The sequence below is a fragment of the Triticum dicoccoides genome, chromosome 2B, assembly GCF_002162155.2.
Source record: "Triticum dicoccoides isolate Atlit2015 ecotype Zavitan chromosome 2B, WEW_v2.0, whole genome shotgun sequence".
NCBI lineage: Eukaryota > Viridiplantae > Streptophyta > Magnoliopsida > Poales > Poaceae > Triticum > Triticum dicoccoides.
In genome coordinates, this window is record NC_041383.1 from 487,412,076 (window position 1) to 487,418,969 (window position 6,894).

The window sequence follows — 6,894 nt, forward strand, 5'->3', positions numbered from 1 at the left end:
TATCTTACAATGTCTGTACATTCAATTACTTTTCTTGCTTATCAGCCATTTCAATTGGAGGGAGTGATGGCAGTATTTGTGGGAGTAAAAACACGGTCTTCAGAAAAGATCATGCTACCTGTCGATGCAGATAGAACCACGGTTGTACTTGCCCAAGAACTAGCCCCACCACACATAACCCACACTCATGCAGATTGCACCCCTACCCAGTTGGACAGAGAACCAGCTACACCCCTTCTAACCCCAACCCCAGCAGATAGACTCCCAGTTCCCGTTGACACATCACTGTCTCCACCACAAAGCACCCAAACACGAGCAGTTAGTAAGGAAACTGCAGTGCCCAAAGCACGAGGACCACCACTCCAAACCCCAAGTCAATGCTTAAAGTAGAAGAAGAATTGTTCTCAGGTCAGGTTCCGTAGCAATGGTTCATACTACTTTGCTCTTGCATCACTGTATTTACTCATACCAACTAATTTCAAATTTGAAGGATGCAATTGAAACTCCAATGGCGCAACGGGTATGTTTAAAACCTGTTTCTTGAACGTGTTTGACTGTTTGCTGTTGTAACTTGCTCTATGTTGATTTCAGTTTCAATTGAATAAACAGTTATGGTCTCATGCCATGCACATTACAAGTGTTGTTATTGTTGTGTAGTTTCCCACACTTATATTCTGTCTATGCTGCTTTGTCTTAAATAGATATGATTCGGACTGTATCTATCTTGATTTGGCAACATAATCTAGAATGATATAGACCATACAGTGACCATACTACATAGATAGATGTTTGTTTCATGCTGTTATCCTGTCCACCTTACTACTGAACTGGTTTACCAAAATGAGTTTCATATACTACATTGTGAACCTGTGATGTGTTTGTTTGTTTCTGTTTTAGAATGCGGATAAAATATTGGAGAACAGTATCCCGTTATACAATGGTAAAGGAAGTAATGCAGATAAGGTTCAAGATAGTGAGACATCCCTATTGGTCTCCAAGAAAGCTGATAAAAACCATATTGAAGACACTGAGACAACCCCAAAGTCCTGTCTTGATGTAGTGTTCGAGTTACTGGCTACTACTACTGGCACCAGCTCTTCGAACTCGTTGCCTGAATCAGTTCGGCTTCTTGAGTCTCAACTTCAAGTTGAAAGACATCGATCAGAAGGACTGAGGAAGTCCCTACAGAATTCAGATGCATACTTTCTGGTGCAACAACAAGTGCTGGAGGGCTTAAGCGCCAAACAAGAGAAAGTTAATAAGCTTGCTAAGCATCTTGTCAGCATTATGGGTACCCAGGATATTGTTTCTTGAGCCCTTCTAAAGTGGTTTCAGTTCTGGACTTGTTTTGTTGCGGCGTTTATATGCTGCTGTGTTCCCTATATTTGCACTGATGGCGAACTTTGATGCCCAGTGGATGTAATATGTGTAATAGCCGTGATAGCCTAGCGTAAGTTGCTTGCTTATTTATTTCCTCATTGTCTTGTTTATTTCTTTGCTTGTAGTCAGTGCAGTTCTTTTTCTGTGGTTTGCTAGTGGCCGCAATAACCTATTTTTTAAAACTAGGCCACAATAACCATGGGCTACATATTTACTGTAGTTACCATTTCCCTCCTACGGGCCGTAGAAACAATGGGCCTTTTACGTGTCGTAGACACAATGGGCCTTCTACGGGCCGTATCATCAATGGGCCTTATACGGGCCGTATGATCGGTTGGCCAAACATGGGCCAATAACAGACTGCATTATGGCCATAAATGGGCTAGAGTTGGAATCGTCTGTTCATGGGCCGACCATAACGGGTCGTCATTAATCGGCCGTTGTCGGAGTAATGGGCCACGGGTAGGCTAACCCGAGCCCCAGAACCTTTCAAGAGATCGGGCCAGGCCGCGCCCCTCAAAGCCGAGTCTCAGATGGCGACTCCCAGATGAACCGAGTCTCAGATGGCGACTCCGAGATGAGCCGACTCGTGGCCAGCGACTTCCGGAGGAGCCGGCTATGGAGAGTCGGCCCACGACTCTACACTCGTCGCGATAGGCGAGGCGGGTACGACCACGGCGTGGCCGTCACCTCCTGCTTGCGATGGGCCAGCATGGCTACAGTGTGCCGTACCGCTGGAGATCTCTGGCATGGCCTGACATTGTTGCCATGCCAGCCCTGACCTCGGCCACAGTGTGCGGCGCACTGTGGCCACGATGGGCTACCTGTACGGCTCAGAGACGGCGGACCTGCCAGTCAGCGAGAGCATAGAAGACGGCGGATACGCCTCGAAGGCGGCCCCGTGGGAATCGGCTCCCCAGAGTCGGCCGGCCTCTCCCACGGGTCCCACGCGCCATCAACCAGACAAGACGGGAAGTAAGACAGTGATCGCCCGCTAGATGGCAGCACTGTTGCCACGACCCAGTGACCAAGCCTGCGTCATCAGAATCACGGCTATAGTGCCGGACTCGCCGGCGGGGCCCGCAAGTCGGCGGGCCCCGGAAGTCGGCGGAGAAGACGGCGGCCTGTGAGACAGACGGCTGGGACCCGCGCCCAGCCGGATTACCATTGTACCACCGGGGGTAGGCCTATATAAACCCCCCGGGGCACCCATGCAAAGGGTTCGCATCCATTAGCCTTAGACCAGATCATATAGGAGGAAGAGAGCTAGCCTTGCCTCCTTCTACCTCCTGAATACAGCTCTAGGAGCAACCTTGTAGTCACTACGCCTTAGTGATCATGCGGAGACCTCGTAGAGCAGCAGTAGGGGTGTTATCTCCCCGGAGAGCCCCGAAGCTGGGTAAGATTCGCCGGCGTGCATGCCTTCGCCTAATCCCGTTTCCTGGCACCGACAACGTTTTACTCACTCCCACCATGATAAGCCATCCTTTGGCATATGTCGCATCCAACCCCCGACATTTAGCGCCCACCGTGGGGCGAGGTGCACCGTCGTCCAGAGACCTGCTTTGGACGGGAACCCTTTTCCTCCCCCGCGAGCGTAGCCAGCCCGGCATGCCCGATGGCGCTTGCCCTGACGCGCTGCAAAGCGTCGATGACACGTGCGCGGCGAGCTGCCTCGCTGACCTTCTCGGCGAGGTTAGCATCTCCGACGAGCCTGCATCCGATGCGGGCACGGGCGGCCCCGAAAGCCTCCTCGCGGGCCTCCTCGACCATCTCCACATCGCCGGCGAGCCTGCCGTAGACTTGGAGTCCGTAGGCTCCACCGACCCGATGCTGGTCGACTCTGACAGCGTGTTGCTCAACACGTTCCCCTCCAATGTGGTGATCTACGACGAGCCGCTACCTCGTGAAGAGAGCGGTGGAAGCGCTGTCACGGAGGTGCTCGTTATTAGTCATGGCGAGCACTCCGGTGAAGGAGCCCATGACCCGCTCGACGCGGCTCTGCGAGACCTGACGGCACCCATTCTGGAGGACGCTGACGCCGAGACGCTGGAGGCACGCCGCCTTCAGCTCGTCAAAGGCGCTAAGAAGCTGGCAAGCATGAGACGCTTGTCGAAGGCCTACCAACGTGAGATGGATCGCGCTGTGGGCGGCTCGCCAGTGCCGACTGGGCCTAGCCGCCTAGGCGCGGTCTGCCAACGCGGCGTGGCCATCGCCAACCTGTTCGGGGCTGATCGCCGCGTATATGCCACGCCTGCGGAGAACATCCATGCCGCCCAGGCGGCAGTAGACGAACTAGACAACTTCGAAGGCGAAGAGCGCCGCTTGATGACCGAGCGAGTCCAGCGACTCCTCAAAACGGCTGCCGCACAGAACGAAGCCGGCTGCCGCACGGAGGCGCCGCAGCGACAAAATGACGACCTACCTCCCTGCCGAGATGAAGGCGCGACGTCTCGGACGCCGACTCGCGGAGCCCGCGGAAGAAGAGAGAAGGATCTGGCTGTCAGCCACAGTCGGACTCGCATCACCATCGAGCGTGACCAAGACGGCCGCCCAAGAGTAGTGGAACGGCAGGGCGACTACCTGCCTCCCCCACCACGAAGAGAAAGACGAGTCTCCCCGCCGCCCGTTGAGCATCTGACTCTCGGTGACCGCCTCGGCCGTCGAGAGGGAGTCGGAGAGAACGACGCCCGCCTCCGGATCGACCGACTCCACCGGTCCCTGGCGCTGGAAGAAGAAGATGAACTGGGCCCACCTTGCTTCGGACCCCGCATTCGAGACGAGCCCTTTCCCAAGGGGTTCACGCTCCCCCGAGACACGCCCAAGTACACCGGCTCCGTGAAGCCGGAAGATTGGCTAGTTGACTACTCCACAGCCGCAACAAGCGCGTTGCCGTGAAGTACGTTCCACTCATGCTCCAGGGCACGACCCGGACATGGTTGAACAGTTTGAAGCCCCGCAGCATCAACAGTTGGGTAGACTTCACCGAGGCTTTCATCCGCAACTTCACCAGCACGTACAAGCGACCCCCTAAGCCGCGCCAGCTCTCCTTGTGCGTGCAAGGCCAAGACGAGTCGACTCGCAACTACCTCACGCGATGGGGCGAGCTTCGGAACTCCTGCGAGGGCGTGCACGAGGTGCAGGCTATCGAGTACTTCACCGCTGGGTGCAGAGAAGGCACCCTCCTCAAGCACAGGCTCCTCTGCGACGAGCCAGAGACCCTCGACGAGTTGCTGATCATAGCAGACAAGTATGCTACGGCCGACTCCTCCATGAAGACAGAGATTCAAGTTAGTGCGACTGGCAAAGTGGCCCCTCAAGCTCCCAGAACTCCGGCTGGAGACACCAGTCGGCGACAGCAGCAGAATGATCACAAGCGCAAGGCCCCACAGCCGACTTCCAGCAGTCGGCAGGTTGCGACAGTCGAAGACCAACAGCCTGAGGGGCAGCCTCCGGCGAGGCGACAAAAAGGCGGCAAGTCCAACTGGTTGCTGTCCTTCTCTTACGAGCAGACTTTGGATGGTCCCTCCAAGTTCCACAGTGGCGCGAAGCCATCAAACCATACCACCCGGAAATGCCACTGGCTCACCAGAATCGCCAAGGGAGACGGCCTCCTTCCTCCTCCGCCTACTGGGCCGCCGCCTCCACAGCCGCCCCAGTAGCCGGCGGCCAGGCCAGTTGGCGCCGTACAAGATGAATACCCCGAAGAACACGGAGCTTATGTGGTGTTCACCAGTATGGCTGATGATCGACGCAGCAGACGGTTGCAGCAGCAGGAAGTGAATGCAGTAGCATCAGATACTCCGGAGTTTATGCATTGGTCCGAGAAGCCTATTAGTTGGAGCAGAGCTGATCACCCAGAGGTGATGCCGAATCCGGGCTCCTACGCCTTGGTTCTAAGCTGTCAGGACCCCGATCCTAAGTCACACCGATCTAGCATGTAACAGCAGAGCAGAAGCTGGATTTTGATCCATGGAATACAATTGTTTTGACCCAATCCTAGATATGGATGAGGTTCTGGAGTTTGTTTCTCCTAGTCATTCCGGATTAGAATGGCTTGATGGACCACAAGAATAATAAGCATCGATAACACGAATGCATAATCACTCCTGACTATCAATTGATAGACAGGGTCAGAAGACAACTAAAGAGGGACAACCCAGAGGAACATATGTTTTTCTGAGTTGTGGAGGCATGGATTAGTATGCCGAACAAATTCAGCATATTTCTTCCGGATAACCCATGCTAAATAGGAAGGACTGGCAGAGTATCAACATAGAATCGAGAACTCATCGAGAGCATTCTTGTTGTGATCTCTTGGTTCAAGGAACTTCTGCCATAAGCGGTTCATAGTATTTGGAAGAAGGAAATACCACGGACCTCGAGGACTATCGCAAAGTTACTGATAACCTAAGGGAGCTAGCAATTACTATCAACATGAAGTAAGTAGGGTGAATCTCGGGTTCAAAACCCAGGAATAGAATACCAACTACTAAGTGGCATCACGGGATGCTTTCGAGAATGATGGCCAGAATCATCACACTGGGAACACAAAGCATGGATGGATTACTAGGTGATACTTTGGATACCTAGGGTCATAATAATAATTCCAACATATATGTCGAGGCAACAGCGTACCTCAACTCAGCAATTTTGTGTGATTAACCTGGCCCAACGGAACATCAGGAACAGGAGGAAGGGATTTTGCAAATGCTTCAGATTATTAAGAAACCTGGGATGACTCGGACAACATAACGGCTGTAAATGCTCAAAAGAATTTGAGACATGCTATAAAAATGGTGGCATAACCATTCAGAAGCACAGTATCAAGGTTTCGGGATCAACAGTTATCATACGGAAGTAGTCGGAACCGAACTGAGGCTTAAATCCATGAATCCTATAAGTCTACGGATTAGTAACACGTGATCCTGATAGAAGAAGAGAAAGCCTAGTTCCTTAACCCCGTAGGAAAGATAAGATGACTCGGATCAGAAGGGCATAGGGTATAAGGAGTAAAAAGATCCTTAGGTTCCATCCCACAATCAATTCGCTTATATAACTAAAGAATTTCTAGACTCAACTTCAACCAGTTTGGCTTGGTAATCCTACAGGCAGTCAAGCTCTGATACCAAAGCTATCAGGACCCCGATCCTAAGTCACACCGATCTAGCATGTAACACATCATATCACTTTGCGGCCTCACGCACGGTATTCCCACGGGTGCCACCTTACCTGGCCCGGGACCGTTTGCGCCTTTTGGCTCACGTATATGACAGTGCCGCTAGCATCCATATGACAAAGAACCCGGGCTGGCATGGCTAGTCGTGAATCCAAAGTGCCACTAACTTACAGGGACAGGCATACATGACCCAACAACGAACGTGTCGGTCATCAACGAGTGAATCCAGGCTGTAGCAACTAGGCTAGCAGGACTCCGGTAAACCGGGCTGTAGCAGGCTAACAGGACTCCGGTATCCATCGCGTGACATTTCCCCGAAGGGACAGACACAAGAA